The following is a 19,914-nucleotide window of genomic DNA, read 5'->3' on the forward strand; positions in this document are numbered from 1 at the left end:
GCATTAGTCCATTCTCACACTGCTATAAAGAACTACCTGAGACTGGGTAATTTATGAAGAAAAAAGGTTTAATGGATTCATGGTTCCACAGGCTGTACAGGAAGCATGGCTAGAAGGCCTTAGGAAACTTAAACATGGCAGAAGGTGAAGGGAAAACAAGCACATCTTACCATGGTGGAGCAGGAGAGAGACTGAGAACACTTTCAAACAACCAGATCTCACGAGAACTCACTCACTATCATGAGTTCAGCAAGGGGGAAATCTGCCCTCATAATCTAATCACTTCCCATCAGGACCCTCCCCCAACATTGAGGAATACAATTCAACGTGAGATTTGGGTGGGGACAAAGAGCCAAACCATATCATTCCACCCTTGGCTTCTCCCAAATCTCATGTCTTCCTCACATTTCACAACACAATCATGCCTTCTCAACAGTCACCAAGTTTTAGCTCATTTCAACATTAACTCAAAAGTCCAAGTCCAAAGTCTCCTCTGAGACAAGGCAAGTCCCTTCCACCTATGAGCCTGTAAAATAAAAAACAAGTTGGTTACCTCCAAGATACTATGGGGGTGCAGGCACTGGGTAAATGCTCCTATTCCAAAAGGGAGAAATTGGCCAAGACAAAGGGAGTAAAGGCCCCTTGCAAGTCCAAAATCCAGCAGGGCAGTCATTAAATCTTAAAGTTCCAAAATAATATTTGACTCCATGTCTCACATCCAAGCCACACTGATACAAGTGGTGGGCTCCCAAGGCCTTGGTCAGCTCTGCCCCTGTGGCTCTGCAGGGTACAGCCCTGGGGCTGCTTTCATGGGCTGTTGAGTTCCTGTGGCTTTTCCAGGAGTATGGTGCAAACTGTTAGGGGATCAACCATTCTGGCATCTGGAGGACAGTGGCTCTCTTCTCACAGTTCCACTAGGAAGTACCCCAATGGTGATTCTGTGTCGGGACTCCAACCCCACATTTTCTCTCCACATTGCCTTAGTAGAGGTTCTCCATGAGGGCTTCACCCCTGCAGCAGACTTCTGCTTGGACATACAGCCATTTCCATACATCTTCTGAAATCTAGGCAGAGGCTCCCAAATCTCAACTCTTGCCTTTTGCATACCTGCAGGCCCAACATCACATGGAAGCCACCAAGGGTTGGGGCTTGCACCCTCTGACACTATGGTCTAAGGGGTATCTTGGCCTCCCTTAGCCACAGCTGTAGCTGCATGGATGCAGTAAACCATGTCCCAAGATTGCACAGAACAGTGGGACCCTGGACCTGGCCCATGAAACCATTTTCCCCTCCTAGACCTCCAGGGCTGTGATGGGAGGGGTTGCCATGAAGGTCTCTGAAATGCCCTAGAGGTATTTTCCCCATTGTCTTGGCTATTAATACTCACCTGTTTTTTTTTTACTATGCAGATTTCTGCAGCCTTGAATTCCTTCCCAGAAAATGGGTTTTTCTTTTTTACCACATGGTTGGGCTGCAAATTTTCCAAACTTTTATACTTTGCTTCCCATTTAAATATAAGTTTCAGTTTCAGGTCATTTCTTTGTTTATTCAAATGACTATCGGCTTTCAGAAGCAGCCAGGCCACATCTTGAACACTTTGCTGCTTAGAATTTTCTTCCACCAGATACCCTAAATCATCCCTTCCAAGTTCAAAGTTCCACAGATCTCTAGAGCAGGGACACAATGTCGCCAGTCTCTTTGCTAAAGCATAGCAAGAGTGACCTTTATTTCAGTTCCCAATAAGTTGCTAATCTCTATCTGAGACCATTTCAGCCTGGGCTTCACTGTCCATATCACTAACAGTATTTTGGTCACAACTATTCAACAAGTGTCTAGGAAGTTCCAAACTTTCCCTCATTTTCCTTTCTTCTTCTGTTCCCTCTAAACTGTTCCAACCTCTTCCCATTACTCAGTTCCAATGTTCCTTCTACATTTCCAGGTATCTTTATAGCAATGCTCCACTTCTCTCATACCAATTTTCTATATTAGTCTGTTCTCATACTGCTATAAATAACTACCCAAGACTGGGTAATTTATGAAGAAAAGAGGTTTAATTGACCCACAGTTCCACAGGCTCTACAGGAGGTATGGCTGGGAAGCCTCAGGAAACTTACAATCATGGCAGAAGGCAAAGGGGAAGCAAGCATGTCTTACTATGGCGAAGCAGGAGTAAGACAGCAAAGGGAGAAGTGCTACACACTGTCAAACAACCACATCTTATAAGAACTCACTCACTATTTCAAGAACAGCAGGGGGAAAATCCACCCCATGATCCAAACACCTCTCACCAGGTCCCTCCTCCAACATTGAGAATTACAATTCAACATGAGATTGGTGGTGGGGGGGGACACAAAATCAAACCCTATCACTCCCATTGATGAACTCAGTGGATACTTACAAAGTATCCAACAAAGTTACTCCAATATGTTTGATGTGCTTTATGTTTTATATTGAGTTGTGACATATATTTATCACATATAATTTTCAAAACAACTCCTCATTTACATGAATAACTCACACTTAAGGGAGCCACATTTTTTTTTCTTTTTTTGGTCATTCACAAAAAATTGAAGAACTAGAATTGAAACAAGTTTTTATCTGCCTTCAGAGCCTCTGCAGTTTTCATTACATTATCTTATCTTAAAAAATTATTCTATCTAGTAGTCTCAAAAGTTTTTAGAAGTACTGGAAGAAAGATAATGATAATGACAATTTGTTAAACTTCTTTGTCTTAGGAAGTAGAAATATATTAGCATTCAAATATTGTCAACAGTGACAACACTGGACAATCAGTAATTGTATTCATCTAAAGAATCACTAGGCATTATGGGAATTCTGCCAATCTGTCACTAGATCTTAATTTTTAGAATTAAAAATGTTAAGCTGAGACCAAAAATATTAGTTACTGTGCATATATATATCAATTATATTATATATATATATATACATGTATGCCATCATACAGAATAGGGTGATATTTTGATATTAATCAAGTTGTTTAGGAAATCCCACACTTTTGCCACAGATTGTCTTCATTCTCATTAGTTCAAAAGTATTACTGTTCCGATGGAGAAAGGGTCCAGCCAAGATGCTATACACTTGGCTTTTAAAGACAGAAAGATTGGGGAAGAAAATGTGGTTCCTCAGACCAGGTAAAGAGATTTTGGAGGTTAATCCAGGATTAGAGACAGGATCATCTGTATTTAGATTAGAATGCACCCCTCTCTTAGGCATTTCAACTCCTGGGATTTGGAGTATTGAGAATAGAGTGAGTCTTTGTTTCATTCGTTGAGTGATGTTTGGGAAGACAGAAAGCATTATAGAAAGTTATTTCACACTATTACGACATAGTAAATAGTAGGGTAGAAATTGCAGAGGCATGTCCATCTGGAACTCTGTGTGGAGGAAGATTTTAAATGCACCCCACACAACAGAAGAGTAGGGTTAGTAAACAGAATATTGCATAGGGTTTCAGGGCTAAGAGGTCAGGTTCCCTAGAAGCCAAGGCTGAAATAAGAATTTGGGTGCATATACTTTATTGAAGAATATTCATCAGGAAAACCTACAAGAGCATTATGGATTAAAGGATTGCTCTCCAAAGATGGCAGTATGAAGCATGGGACTGAAGGCCTGTGAGAGAATAGGCATTTCAGCAAATGGGAATATGGAAGGCAGCTGACAGTGATTTTAATGGAATATGGATACATTTCAATGAATCCCAGTACAGTATTGCTACAGAAGGTCTGTCACCCAAATCCCCTCCAAATTGTTGGGATGCTACTAGAGGAAGAATAATCTAACCTGGAAGAAAGTAAGAGGTTCAAAAGAAGGACAATACTAAATTGACTTGCTTTATTAGAGACAGCTTTATTGAAATAAAATTTACATGCCAAAAAATGCCTGTATAAGTGTACAATTCAATGACATTTAATAAATTATTGAGGTGTGAAACCATGTCCACAATCTAGTTTTAGAACATTTTCTTCATCCCCAAAAGTTATTTTGTACCTCACTGTAGTCAATTCCCATTCTAACCTTCTTCCCCAGGCAATCACTAAGCTGTTTGCCTATAGATTCTCTTTTTTTTAAAAAAAGAAAATTTATTTAAGTGGAATGATACAGTATGTAGTCTTTTGCATCTGGATTTTTTCCATTAGCATAATTTTTTAGTTCCTTTCATATTGTAAATGTACTAGTAATTCATTTTTATTGCTGAATAGTATTCATTATACAGATATAATGCATTTCATTTATCCATTAACCAGATGATGGACATTTGGATTGTTTCTAGTTTCCGTGTATTAAGAATAGCATTGCTAAGAACATGCATATGCAATTACTAACATGGACATATGTTTTCATTTCTGTTGGATAGATACCTAGGAGTGGAATTGCTGATTGAAATAGTATGTTTATACTTGACTTTCTCAGAAATTGCTGAACTGTTTTTCAAATTGTCTGTACTATTATATGTTCTACCTGCAATGTATGAGGCTTCTAGTTTCTCCATATCTTTGTTAACACTTGATATTGACAGTAACTTTGATACATTAATTATAGCTATTCTAGTAGGTATATAGTGATATCTCATTATGGTTTTAATTTGCATTCTCATAATGACTTATGGTGTTGACTATCTTTACGTGTGCTTACTAGCTATCCTTTTAATATGCTGTTGGGTCCGGTTTGCAAACATTTTCTCATGGTATTTTTCTGCATCTATGTTCTTGAAAGATATTTATCTGCTGCTTTCTCGTGATTTTTTTTCTGGCTTCATTATCAGGTATTTCTGGCTTAAAGAATGATTCGTGAAGTGTTCATCCCTCTATATTTTTGAAAAGTGTTTGTAGCATTGATAATATACTCTCTTTAGGTATTTGATGGAATTCGTGGTTGAAATCATCTGGGTCTTGGCTTTTCTTTGTGGAAAAACTTTTAATTACCAATTCTATTTCTTACTTGTTATGGGTACATGTATATTATCTGTTTCTTCTTTAGTCAGTTTTGGGGATTAATGTCTTTCTATGGCATTGTTCATTTTATCAGAGTTGTTTAATCTGTTGGCATTGAGTTGTTCATAATAGTCCCTTATATTTCAATTTCTGTAAAGTCAGTATCAGTGTCCCTTCTTTTATTCCCAATTTTGATGATTTGTGATTTATCTTTCTGTCTCTCTCTCGGCCAGTCTAGCTAAAGATTTTACAATATTATGATCTTTTAAAAGAACCGACTTTTGATTTCATCGGTTTTCTCTATTGTTTTTCTCTATTTTGTTGCTTTCTGCTCTGCTTTTTATTATTCTCTCCCTTCTGCTTATTTTTGTATTTAATTTGTTCTTCTTTTTCCAGTTTCTTAAAAAGGAAGTATAAACGATTGAGTTATAATTTCTTCTTTTCTAAAATAGGTATTTAAAGCTATAAATTTCTCTCTGAGCATTGATTTACCTCCATCTTGTTACTTTTGATATGTTGTAATATGTTGTGTTTTTTTCATTCAGTTAAAAATATTTTCTAATTTCCCTTGTGATTTCTTCTTTTAACTATCTGTTAATTTCCAAATATTTGGGGATTTTTCTATGTAATTTTTGTTGTTGCTTCCTAATTGTATTCCATTTTTATAATAATTCTTACATTAAATGATTTGTAATACTTTTAAACATATTAAGACTTGTTTTATGTCGTATAGTATTTGGTCTACCCTGGAGAAAGTTCTATGCGTATTTAAAAGAAAGATTATTTTGCTGTTTTGGGTGGAGTGTTTTGTAAATATCAGTTAAGTCAAGTTGGTTGATATTATTCAAGTCTTCCTCCATGATGATTTTCCAAGTAGTTGTTATATTGATTATTGAGAAGGAGATATTGAAGTCTCTAACAGCAGTTGTTGAAATATCTATTTGTCTTTTCAGTTTTGTTTTGCTACATGTATTATGGTGCTCCTTTTAAGGTGCATATACATTTATAAGTATTGTACAATAAATCTTCACTTAAAGTTGTCCATATGTTCTTGGAAATTGTAATTTTAAATGAAATTATGTACAGCAGGTCCTCCAAATTATGTTGTTTTATTCAACATTGTTTCTTTGTAACATTGATGAAAAAAATTGGTTTGTTACATGTCATTTTGCTCAAAGTCATAGTTTCCAAAAACCTGTCAGTGATGTTGAGGACTTGCTGTATGTACCTAACATATTGACCCTTTTGTTATTACGAAATGTTCCTTTTTATTTCTGCAGATTGATTATTCCTTATTTGAAATGCATGGCACCAGAAGTTGTTTCAGATTTCAGATTTTTCAGATTTGGAATAATTGCATGTATAATGAGATATCTTGAGGATGTGACCCAAATCTCAAAACAAAATTCATTTAAATTTATTTGTGTTTCATATATACTTTATACACATAGCTTGAAGGTAACTTCATATAATTTTAAGATAATTTTGTACAAAAAGGTTATGTTAAGTACTTATGTGTAAAATTTTCCACTTGTGGCATCAAGTTGGCACTCAAAAAGTTTTAAATTTTAGAGCATTTCAAATTTTATATTTTCAGATTGCAGTGATCAACCTGTAGTAATATTTCTTCTCTCAAGCATATATTTTTGCCATTCCAGCTCATTAATAAATAAATATTTAAACTGTAAAATTTACCTAGTATATATTTTGCTATTCCTTTACATTCAATCTATCTGTATCTTCGAATCTGAACTGTTTCTCTTGTAAATGGGACATATGTGGATAATGCTTTTTTCGATCCAATATGATAATCTCTACCCTTTGATTAGAGTGTTTAGACCATTAATATTTAATATATTTACTCACCTGTTTGGAGTTTTGTCTATCTCTAGTTTGTTTTCTATGTCTCTTGTCATTTTTGTTTCTCTCTTCCACCTTTTGTGTTGGCAAATATTCTTAGCATCCTATTTTAATTTTTCTTTTGATTTTTAAAACATATTTTTGAGTTATTTTTTGGTAATTGCCCTAGAGATTACAATATGAATTTTAACTTATCATGTTCTACCCAAGAGGCTTAATTTCAATTAAATATAGCAACTTAATTCCATTACATATAGCACATTTCTTCTAATATTGCTCTATTCACCATCTATTTTCAGATATATGTTATAAACCCCAAATAGAGTGTTAACTATTATAATTATTGCTTGATAAAATATTATGTCTTTAAAGAAAATTAGAAGAAAAGAGAAAATATTTTATGCATTCTTTTATATTTCCTCACATTTTTAACATTTCTGGCCTTCATTTCTCCCTATGGAATCTAGTTACCATCTGGTGTCATTTCTTTTCAGCCAGAGATACTTCTATTAGCATCTTGTAAGACAGGTCTCACAGCATTTATTTCTCTCAGCCTTTGTTTAAATGAGAATGTTATTTTTTTGCCTTCCTTTTGAAGTTGCTGGATATTCTTTGTTGACTGTAATTTTCTTTCAGTACATAGAATATTTCATTTTACCACTTTCTGAGTTCTGTTGTTTCTGTTGAGCAGTTATCCTTTTGTTGTTGTTGTTTTTGCCAAATGGAAATTTAATATGAGAAAGTATTATTTAAAAAATATTCTATATGCAGTCTTCTTAGCCTTATCCAAAAATATTATCATTAAATAAGTGATATTATGACACTGGAAGTAACCATCAATGCATGCTATGTAGACACCAAATTATTCAAGGACAATTTTTTTTAACAGCAATTATTTTGTACAGTGTGTTTGCACATGATTTTTTTTAAACTTTTATTTTACGTTTGGGGACACATGTGAAGGTTTGCTATGTAGGCAAAGTCGTGGTATGGGGGTTTGTTGTTCAAATTATTTAATCCCCTAGGTATTAATCAAGTACCCAATAGTTATTTTTTCTGCTCCTCTCTCTCCTCCCACCCTCTGACCTCAATTACAACCCAGTGTCTGTTGTTCTTCTTTTTGTGTTCATGAGTTCTCATCATTTAGCACTCACTTATAAGTGAGAACATGTACTATTTGGTTTCCTCTTCCTGTGTTAGTTTGCTAAGGATAGTAGCCACCAGCTCCATCCATGTTCCCATAAAAGACATGATATCGTTCTTTGTTAATGGCTGCATAGTATGCCATGGTATGTATGTAGCATATTTTCTTTATCCAATTTGTCATTGATGGGCATTTAGGTTGATTCCATGTCTTTCCTATTGTGAATAGGGCTGCAATGAACATTTGTGCACATATGTCTTTATGGTAGAATGAGTTATACTCCTTTGGCTATAACGGGATTGTTGAGTGGAATAGATAGTTCAGCTTTCAACTCTTTGAGGAATTGCCACACTGCTTTCCACAATGGTTGCACTAATTTACACTCCCACCAACAGTGTATACATGTTCCCTTTTCTTTGCAACCTCTCCAGCATCTGTTATTTTTTGACGTTTTAATAATAGCCATTCTGACTGGTGTGAGATGGTATCTCATTTTGGTTTTGATTTGCATTTCTCTAATGATCAGTGATATTAAGCTTTTTTTTAATATGCTTGTTGGTCACATGCATGTCTTCTTTTGAAAGTGTCTGTTCATGTTCTTTGCCCACTTTTTGATGAGGTTGTTTGTTTTTCTCTTGTAAATTTGTTTAAGTTTCTTATAGATGCTGGATATTAGACATTTGTCAGATGCATAGTTTGCAAATAATTTCTCCCATTCTGTAGGTTGTCTGTTTACTCTGTTGAGAATTTCTTTTGTGGTGCAGAAGCTCTTAAGTTTAATTAGATCCCACTGGTCAATTTTTTCTTTTGTTGTGATTACTTTTGGTGTCTTTGTCATGAAGTCTTTGCCCATTCCTATGTCCAGGATGATATTGCCTAGGTTGTCTTCCAGGATGTTTATAATTTGGGGTTTTACATTTAAATCTTTAATTCATCTTGAGTTAATTTTTGTATATGGTGTAAGAAAGAGTTCCAATTTCAATCTTCTGCATATGGCTAGTCAGTTATCCCAGCACTATTTATTGAATAGGGAGTCTGTATCCCATTGCTTGTTTTTGTCAGCTTTGTTGAAGATTAGATGGTTGTAGGTGTGCAGCCTTATTTATGAGCTCTCTGTTCTGTTCCACTGGTCTATGTGCCTGTTTTTGTACCAGTACCATGCTGTTTTTGTTACTGTAGCCCCATAGTATAGTTTGAAGTTGGGTAACAAGATGCCTCCAGCTTTGTTCCTTTTGCTTAAGATTACCTTAGGTATTTGGGCTCTATTTTCCTTCCATATGAATTTTTAAATAGTTTTTCTAGTTCTGTGAATAATGTTGTTGGTAGTTTGATTGGAATAGCATTGAATGTGTAAATCGCTTTGGGCAGTATAGCCATTTTAATGGCATTGATTCCTCCTATTTGTGAGCATGGGATGTTTTCTATTCATTTGTGTCTTCTCTGATTTCTTGGAGCACTGCTTTGTAATTCTCATTGTGGAGCTCTTTCACCTTCCTGATTAGCTGTTTTCCTAGGTATTTTATTCTTTTTGTAGCAATTGTGAATGGGATTGCCTTTCTGATTTCACTCTTGGCTTGGCTGTTGGTGGTGTATAGGAATGCTAGTGATATTTGTGCATTGATTTTGTATCCTGAAACTTTGCTGAAGTTGATTACCAACTGAAGCAGCTTTTGGGCTGAGACTATGGTCTTTTCTAGATATGGAATCATGCCATCTGCAAACAAGGATAGTTTGACTTCCTCTCTTCCTATTCGGATGCCCTTTATTTCTTTTTCTTGCCTGATGAGCAGTTATCTATTAATCATGTATTGTTTCCTGTGTGTGATAAGTTGCTTTTTTCCTGCTGCTTTTGATATTTTATTTCCTTCTTTGGGTTTGAACAGTTTGAATATCATGATGTGTCTAGGTGTGGATCTCTTTGTGCTTTTTAAAATTGGGCATCCTTGAGCTTCTTGAATCTATGTATTAACATTTTTAAATAAAATTTAGGAAATCCACGTTTATTATTTCTTCAAGTATTTTCCCTACCCTTTTTCTCTCTCTGCTAGCCTTCTGGGAATTCTGCTACAAATATTTGGTATGCTGAGTGTTGTCCCTCAGGTCTCTGAGGCTCTTTTAAATTTTCTTCAATCTTTTCTTTCTCTGTTCTTTGGGGTGGATAATTCCTAATCATCCATAATCAAGTTTACTGATTTTTTTCTTATTATGTCAACTCTTTCTTTTAAAAATAATTTTGATTTTTTAATTGAAATTTATTATTGCAGAATTATTGTCATTATATCTTCCTTTAAATCTTTAAACAGGGCTTCCTTTAATCCTTTGAATATATTTATAATAGGTGTTTTGACAACTCTGCCAAATCCAACATCTGGGTTCACTCAGAGTTCATTTCTTTCAACTACATTTTTTCCCCTGCATATGGGTCACATTTTCTTGTTTCTTTGCATGTCTCATTTTCCTTTGTTTAAAATTAGACGTTTTGGGTAATACATTTAAGAAATTTTGGATTCTGTTTTTCCTCTATGAGAATTGTTATTGCTTTTTGTTTGTTCCGATTTTCTGAACTTAAAAGGGCTTTTAGCATTTACTGATGGATCTTCGTGTAGGTTGTTGAGTGTATTCAAAACTTATACATTTTTCTAGTTTATTCTTGCTTTTCTTTCATTAGGCCTTCCCAAATCTTTCACGCATTAGATGCACAGCGTTTCTTTCAACGAAGGATGTATGAAGAGCTTAAGCTTTCTCAGGTCTTTCCTGTGTGTTCACACAGACTCCAAATCAGCCAAGAATGTGTGGTGAGATTGGTTTTTTGGGGGGTTTCTTCACATTTATGTGTCACCCTAGCTAGAGTTATATGCAGAAATTACCTTGTCCGTGTATGGTTCTCTTATTTCCAGGATCTCCTTGTTAAATTCCAGGCTACTCTTTGGTTCTGCCATCTTCCATTAAGAGCAATCACAACTCAGAATAGCAGGGCTGTGTGCTTTTCTTGTTCATTTTCTACCAATTTTACCATTTTTACTAACAGTCCAGATAGAAGTGGATTTTTTGGCCTCAGTTCAAAAATAACACAGCCCCATCCAGCAGTGAAGTTGCTGGTTTTGATAACCAGCTCTGCCTTGGTATCACCATCCTACCACATAAGCTGTCAAAAGGGGATAGGACCAACAGATTCCCACTCTTCTTAGCTAATGGTCTACAGTTTTCCATAAATAAATACTTCTTAATTTGTTTTTAATCTTGCTTGATGTTCTGAGCTCTTAGATGATTGTTCTTAAGAATTCTGTTTAGTTTTATAGTTTTGTTTTTGATACAGGATTTGCTGACTTCTTTACCATCATTAAAAGATCTGCCCATCTGACTTGTTTTTAGAGTAATACACTGCAAAAGTCCCAGCTTAATTTAACTTGAAATTACTAAATTAAGTATGATTGATTAGAGATGGACATAGATTTTTCTGTACTTCACCTATCAAGAGGTGGCATCTGCATTCCTCTTCCCTTTCCCCTCCTCCTTTGGATTTAGGAGGCTCAGTGAAAACTTTGACTTGAAGAATATAGCAAAATAACTTTTAGCCAATTTCTAGCTCAGGACTTACAAGATTGATCGCTTTTACTCTCTTTTACTTTTTAAATTGAAACATAGCTACTGTGCTGTGAGGTAGAAGCGACTGTGGAAAATCCTTGTGGAAAGGCACGAGACATCTTTTGGTATCTAAGGTACCAAGATACCTGGGCAATAGACTCAGCTGAGCACCACCTTGCTAGCCATGTAAGTAAGCCATGTTGGCAGTGCCTCTTCCAGACCTAGTTGAGCTATCACAATTAATTCAGTCTGTAGCAGAGATGAGACTTTCCTGCCCAAATTGTAAATCTGTGAGCAAAATAAATGATGATTGTTATTTTAAATCACTAAGTGTCTGGGTGGTTTGTTACATAGCCATAAATAACTGGAACATTAATTTTCTGCCTTCTTGAGGAATGGGAGTTGGGGATTAAAGCTAAGAACAGTTATTATAAAATCCATTTATCATGTACCTAGCAAGTAAGATTTTCATAGCCACAAAATTGAATTGCAAAAATTTAACTTATAAAAAGAAAGTTGTGTACATAAAGCTTGTTATCTTTTGTAGAAGGTGACTATGATATTGAGAAATGCAGGAGTTCATCCAGGGTATTGTGGAGTAAAAGGGGAGGACATAATGAGAGAGGAAGGAAAGGAATACAATCAGGTATTTGTCCCAATTTCGCTTGCCTGGTTTAGCTTAGTGACAGCTGTAGTAGCTGTAAGCACAGGGGTGAGAATTCTTGCTCTGACATTGGTTTGATACCGTATGAGGAGGGCCCTGGATGGAACATTTCACACTAGTACTGGGGCTTAACTAGCAGGGTTAAGAGGCAAACAATAATAAAAGGCATAATAAAGGAGAAAAAGAGGCTCTAATTTTCACTTAAATGTCACCTCCTTTTTTTTTTTTTTTTTTGAGACAGAGTTTAGCTCTTGTTGCCCAGGCTAGAGTGCAATGGCGTGATCTTGACTCACTGCAACCTCCACCTCCCGGGTATAAGCAATTCTCCTGCCTCAGCCTCTGGTGTAGCTGGGACCACAGGTATGCACCACCACGCCTGGCTAATTTTGTATTTTTAGTAGAGATGGGGTTTCTCCATGTTGGTCCGGCTGGTCTCGAACTCCTGACTTCAGGTGATCTGCCTGCCTCGGCCTCCCAAAGTGCTGGGATTGCAGGGGTGAGCCACCAGGTCCGGCTGTCACCTCCTTTTTTTCTGCATGACCTGACCACTGAGATGAGAATGAGTAGGTCTCCTCCTAGTCCACAGAAAGACAATACCAGAGGAGAAGTATGAGTGGCCCACCTAGGCCAAAGACTTGATGAAAAATATGGTAAAGTTTTAGCAGGGCTGAAAAAGCCCTGGAGACCATGGTATCCAGAAAGTTGCCTCTGGGCTATGACCAAGCTGAGAGAGAGAGACACCATGAGTGGCTCTTGCTCAAGAGGTCACAGGAAAATTCACACATGGGGCCAGTAACATTTCAAAGGTCATAGGTGCTGAATGACAAGCACAGGGAAAAGCCAGGGGATTCCAAGCCCTCCATAGTATGAGGTTCTATAAGCTACTTGCCCATTATAATAATTATTTAAACCGTAATGTAGTTGACAAAATTTAATTTATACCCTCCATTTTAGAAAGGACTCAAAGAGGGAGAGTTCAAAAATAAGATAATTTGGGTAATTAACCCAATAGATTGTGCACAACTTGGGTGTTTAAATTATTAAATCAAATTAAGTTGACAACTACTTTGGATTTTGGTAACATTCCCATCACATTATCAAGCAAGATGGAGCTTACATAGAAGACCAGAACACTTAAAGATGAAAATATAGAGAATACATTTTTTTGGCCAGGCACGGTGGCTCACACCTGTAATCCCAGCACTTTGGGAGGCCGAGGCGGGTGGATCGCAAGGTCAGGAGACTGAGACCATCCTGGCTAACATGGTGAAACCCCGTCTCTACTAAAAATACAAAAAAATTAGCCAGGTGTGGTGGTGGGCGTCTGTAGTCCCAGCTACTCAGGAGGCTGAGGCAGGAGAATGGCGTGAACCCAGGAGGCAGAGCTTGCAGTGAGCTGAGATAGAGCCACTGCACTCCAGCCTGGGCTACAGAGTGAGACTCCATCTCAAAAAAAAAAAAAAAAGAAAATACATTTTCATTGCATATCCCAGTTATAATGGGAGCATATTTGAGGCCCTACAACATGTATACGGAAAAATTATCTAGCTGACAATTTAACAGTATTTTATATTCTCCTGGAGATGTTTCATGAAAAATTAAGTATGGGAAGTATTTTCCTTCACACATTCTTTCCCCAACCACAGTTACCACTCCATAAAATCAAGCCTCAATAGATTGAAGACGTAGATAACTTATTTTACTTAGGAAAAGATTAATAGGGCTTCATCATACTGAGAGGCAGTAAAATGTCGTAGCTAAGAGTATAAGCTCTGAGGCCAGAATGTATCAATTAGAATTCTGGCTCTGTCACTTATTGACTAAATGACAAGTCACTTAACCTCTCTGTGTCTCAGTATTCCTCATCTGCAAAATGGATACAATAAAAGTAGGTCTTAATGTTGTGATTATTAAGTTAAAACATTTGAAGTGCCACATACAGTAAGCACTAATTAAGCTTTGCTGTTACTATTATTTATTGATTGATTGATTTAAAAACCTGTGCTCATTGAAATTGCAGCCTGACTTTTCCAACTCTGAAAGATGATGGAAAGATTTGACTATGGAGAACATGACCAACTTGTGGGTCCCTGAGACTGAGCAGAGCAGAGGGTAGGGAATACATAAGTGGTAGCCTTTTCATTTCTCCTTGGTGCTGCCAGTTTGATGGCAGGACGCTGCTGTGGATGCAGCAATGGCCTGGGGTCAAATGTTTTGGGACCTAGGCAAAGGTTCTAGGGTTGAGATGCCTATGGCGAGAGCAGAGAATGTGAGCAGCAGAGCTGCCTGCGGAGCCCTAGATTATAATGGCTTAAATTGGAGAGACTGATATAGGAGTCTTCCAAACATGAACTGCTTTCTGTTATCCAGGCTGTAGATCTTAGAGGTAGATATAATTTGATTTTATAAACAAGAATATGTAGTTTTTTAAACCTTAATATCCGTGAGAAAATTAATAACCATTGCTTATAATAATGACTTAAACCATAATGTAGTTGACAAAATTTAATGACGCTTTTAAGAGACCACTGAACTGTGTTCTATGTACTCCTATTTTTAGGCAGATCTCTTAAATATTGTTAATTAACGTTTTCTTCAAAGTAGTTGAGAATATAGGTTAAAACATACTGTGACTTAATATTCTCTTAAAATCAGTTCAGCAGGAAAAAGAAAGAATAAATATTTCCCTCCTTAAGACTGTAAGTGCAGCCCCTGTGCTAAGTCTCTAGAAGATGTCTAAGTCTGAAACCAAAATTACATTTGTGAAGTTGAATAAAAAATCTAACTCAAGAGCTACAGAGAAAATATCATGAGGTAGGAAAAAATTCATGTAAATTTGCAAATTCTTAGTGCTAATAGTCTATACTATCGGAAAAGTTCAACCACATGCACATTATACTGCCCTACGCTTTCATTTCCTGGCTGGGAGTGGAAATTATTCTCATCAAACTAAGTCATATGGGGAACACAGTTCCAGGGAATACAAATCCTTATTCTTATAGCAGAAATTTATTCTTAATGTGAGAAAAATATAAGAGAAACAAATTGAGTAAGACATGCTCCCAGAGGACATTGGGAGCACTATGATAACAAGTTAATACTTGCTCTGTTAAACTCTAAGAAAATAGTGTACTTCTCTTGAAAGATAGAAGAAAAGCCACTAGTTTCTGGAATAAAAATGGCCATTTTTAAGTTAATGAAAGTATAAGCTCAATCATTACATTAGTGATGTTGACAATATCCATTTGCAGTTACGTGATAAGTTGGAAATCCCAATTATGTGCACACACACATACATACACACCCACCATACACAAGTGAAAGTTCTCAGAAACTTGGTAATAGTCATGATATCAGCAATCATTCACCAGGAGCCTAATGTAAGGACGTTCAAAGTGCCCTTATGAGCCCAGTTTGCACAAAGTAATTGAGATATTTTTAAAAGGAAAAATAGAATCCATGTAGGAATGAATGAGGGCTATTAGAGCATGTCTATCAAAGATTAATATTAACTGAAGATCAAGAGGATAAAGTTTAGTGGGGAAATGTAATGTCACAGAACTTCAGACTGGGTTCTACACTCATGAACATCAAAAAGAGTTTTGTTTGCGTTGCATAATTGGGCATCTAAGAGCAACACTCATATAAATGAAAACTTTGAAAAGAGTATCTGCATTAAGAAAGATGTCTTTATATCCAATTGGGAGAAATGATCCTCATATAAAGTTATATAAAATTTGGGATGAACTCTCATTCTTTTTCATCAAAAAATTAGATGAGAAATAATTATTAATGAATTAAGTTTGGTGAGAAAGATGTCAAATGGTTTTATATAAAATGGTAAACAGGCAAGTTATTGATAATGTCATACTGTATATATCATTCTTTATACGTACACTTATTCTTGTGGGACATGAAATTAATATATAGTATCTACAAATTGATATTCAGTTATGCTAATAAATACTTTTTTAATAGAGATGTGAAAATAAGTAGAATCCTGTCATTGATACATTTTTATTTGTTTGGTTCAAAAAATGCTTTGGCCTATAATGCGGATGCTTCTAACTATCTGTTGAAAGGTACAGTTAGTGCCTAGAAGAAAACAAGTGGCCTGATATAAACCTAAATATTGAAAATTTCAGCAAATATCATAGCAATAAACACTACTACAAAGAAACATTCAATACAACAATGCCTGTTTTTTTCGTCTTAAAAGTTGATATGAGAACAATGTTTCGTTACCTTGGTTACAGCAAATTCTGCACAATGTGCTGTTTGTCTCTGAAGGAAATTTGTGTATATATGTTATTGTGGGAGGTAGTAGCAAAGAGAAATTGATATATTTTTTACAGATTTTTCTTCTATTATTAAGTAATTTTTGTGTAAACCTGCTTTCATCGATTAACTAAAAATATACTTATGCAAACATCACTCTTCTACCTAAAACTATCCTTAGGCATACCTCTGCATACTTCTTATTTACCCACCAGACACACAGACTTTTGCCTAAGGAAAGGAAATAAGGAGTTTGATGGTCAGCATAAATTTTAAAAGTGGCAGTATATGATTTTATCCCCAGATGTGGAATATGAGAATTACAAAAGTTGAGCTAGAGAGTTATTTTATCCTTATATTTCTTCTTGGCCTTGGAAACTGGGAGAAGTGAGTTATTCTTGTAAGACAATGAGGAAATGGAAGTGACGAAATATAAAAACAAAACAAAAACCCCCAAAAAACCCTCAGAGTCTAGAATTCTCTTTCTTCTACCACAGCTACTTCTGTCGGTGAAGGAAAACTTACATTCTGGCTGCATTTGTCAAGAGTGGCTCCATATTGAGGAAGTAGCTAATCAATGCAATGAAAGCATGAGCAGTCAACAGTCTTGTTTCCTTGTGCAAGTGATACTCTGGGTTCAATTCTCTTCACTATAGAAGAAAGCAGGAAATCTGGTTCCTTTCTTCTGCTGCTTCTCCTATCTCCTCATCTTACAGGTAGCCTGGTGCAGAAAAATAAAGAGCAGGAATAATTAGCTGTCTTATACAGTAACCAGTCTCCTATTTTTTCTTTAATTACAGAATTTTGAATCTTACTGAATTATTATTGCATAATTGGCCAGTCTGTAAAAGGACTATATTCTCCAGCCTCCCTTGCAGCTAGATGTGGCTACATAACCAAGTTTTGAACTATGGGATTTGAACAGCTGAGATGAGTGTAACTTCTGGGTCACATAGTTAAAGGAAATAATTGTGCCTTCTCTGGCTGTTTTCCCTCTTTATCCTGATGAGAACAAAGGCATGATGGCAAGATCTGAAACAATGAACTTGGACCAGCAAATGGAAGCCATGCATTAAAGATGGCAGAGCAACAAGTTAGAAGAATCCTGTGTTCCTGGAGGTTGTCAGATCTCCTTCCTTGTCTCAGACTGTAATGTTCAAACTTTTCACGAGGGAGAAATAAACTTCTAACTTACCTAATGCACTGTTACAGTGGGTCTCTCTGTTATAACAGTGTAACTTTGATGTTGCCAAAACTTATAAACAGCAAAATCAGAGCTTCTCAAAATTTAAGGGATACACGAATCACCTAGGGATCATGTTAAGATGCTGATTCTGATTCAGTAGAGGTGATAGATACATTTTATTTATCAGCTTGGCTAAGCTATTGTGCCCAGTGTTTTCGTCAAACATTAGTCTGGATGTTGCTATGAAGGATTGTAGAAGTGACTAACATAATCAGTTGACTTTAAGTAAGGGAGTTTGCCATCAGAGATGTGGATGGACCGTTAATGGACCATGATGCACTGTCAATTGAATGCCTAAAAAGTAAAAAAGTTTCCCAGAGAAGATAGAGTCCTTTGTCAATACTGCTACATAGAAATCCTGCCTGAGTTTCCAGCCTGCTGGCCTTTTCTGTAAATTTTAGGTTTGCCAGCTCCCACAATTGCATGTGCCTGTTCTTTAAAATAAGTCTCTTCACACACACACACACACACACACACTCTCTCTCTCTCTCTCTCTATATATATATATATAGATAGATAGATAGATAGATCTATATACATGTATGTATACACACATAGGTATATGTACATATATTTTATTGATTTTGTTTCTCTGTTTTTATACCTACTGTTTAATACAGTAGGTATAAAGCAAATCTTGAGAGTTTGCATTTCTAATTAGTTCCCAATGCTGCTGCTCTGAGCACTATGCTTTGCATAGTAAGATTCTAGAAAACTGTTTTTCAGGAATCATACGTTTCAGTCCAGACTTTGACAGAAATTTTCTGTGAAAACTCAGGAATGCCATGCAGTATGTAGCTCTCATTTCCTCATATATGAGATGAGAATGTTGGATTACATGATCCCTGTGACCCTCTCAGGCTCTAATATATGGTAACTTTGTGACCTCTTGCCAAGAGGTCCAGGTGGGAAGGCAACATGGGGATAGAGCTTGTGGCACGGCAGACCCCAGAGCTGTATCAAAGTGTGTGGTCATCATGCATGGCTTCTTGGTGCTGTGGCACTGATTTCCTGTGTTGTTACACCCATTGGATATTTGTAAGTTGTATGGGCAGCCATTGAGCCGGTGACATCTTACATCCAGCAACTTGATGCATGAGAAAAGAGACTCAATTCTAGCATGTTAGATCTGGAAGAGAAATCTAAGAGCTTGATTTTCTTTCTTCCTCAGGAAACACATTTCCCAGCGCAAAGGACAGAGCAGGTCCAATGACATGAAACAACCTCTTTGTGTTATTACCTTATATTTTATGCATATGTGTGTTATAATGACTGTAGAATAATCTTACAAATTAGAGAAATATGTCAATGAACTTACTTGTTTACTTCCCAAATCTGGACTAGGATTTGGAAAATTTTAATAATAGCATCACTATTTCATTTATTCTTTAAGAGTAATAACAAAGAGTCTTAAAATTACAATCTGTCAGTTGTGCTTCTGTTAGAAGCTTTCAGGTGCTGTAAACAAGGCTGTGCTGTAGAATACAGATATGCCTTCTGACAGTATGATCCATACCTATTTGTCAGCTTTACTTTCTAAAATCCTAAATTGAAAAAGGGCTTTGTTGTTATCCTTTGGCGCCACAACCGAATGGAGCTGTAATCATTCTTGAATGGTGAGAATCTGTTTTCACCCATAATACAGAACTTTTAGTCTTAAAACAGATATATTCAAATGTACAATATGGTCCAGTAGCCACCAGGCAATCTTTACATAGGGGTTGCAATTCCTTCACTCCCCTACTGTCTTAAAGCCCAATCATAATATGGCATGAAAAATGGGCTTACTGCATTGTACAAATGCTAATAGATTGTTTACTGATGGGGCTTTGGGTGGCCTTATATCAACAGAATAGCAAAGGCTACTCTAGGAACATATCTGTTCTGGGAACATATATCTATTCATTCAAAGTAAGATTGTATATGTATATATCCCACATATCTGAGATAAATAGATTTCTTAATTTTTACCTGAAATGCTGCAGGAGGTTTGTGTTCATTTCAGTGTGACTACATATATGTAAGTGTGCTTTTGCTATGTGTGTGTACGTGTGCATGTGTAATATGTGCACATGGGTTAAGATTGGGAGTGGAAAGAACAGTCAATTTCTTTTTCTTAGCATGTGAATTTGAATGCAAACAAGAACTTTAATTTATTTTCTTATTTTCTCAGTGTCAAGCACTT

The 19,914-nt window shown here is 36.2% G+C and overlaps 1 long non-coding RNA gene across 2 annotated transcripts in view; it reads right to left on the reverse strand.

Annotated features, from left to right (window-relative positions):
• LOC129060084 (uncharacterized) overlaps nucleotides 1-19,914 on the reverse strand; it is a 32,094-nt gene that overhangs the window by 6,275 nt on the left and 5,905 nt on the right. For both annotated transcript variants that reach the window (XR_010140361.1, XR_010140360.1), the window contains one exon: nucleotides 17,009-17,204. This is a non-coding gene — a long non-coding RNA (uncharacterized LOC129060084). The remainder of the gene's footprint in view (nucleotides 1-17,008; nucleotides 17,205-19,914) is intronic.

Source organism: Pongo abelii, chromosome 5 (genome assembly GCF_028885655.2).
Source record: "Pongo abelii isolate AG06213 chromosome 5, NHGRI_mPonAbe1-v2.0_pri, whole genome shotgun sequence".
Lineage (NCBI taxonomy): Eukaryota > Metazoa > Chordata > Mammalia > Primates > Hominidae > Pongo > Pongo abelii.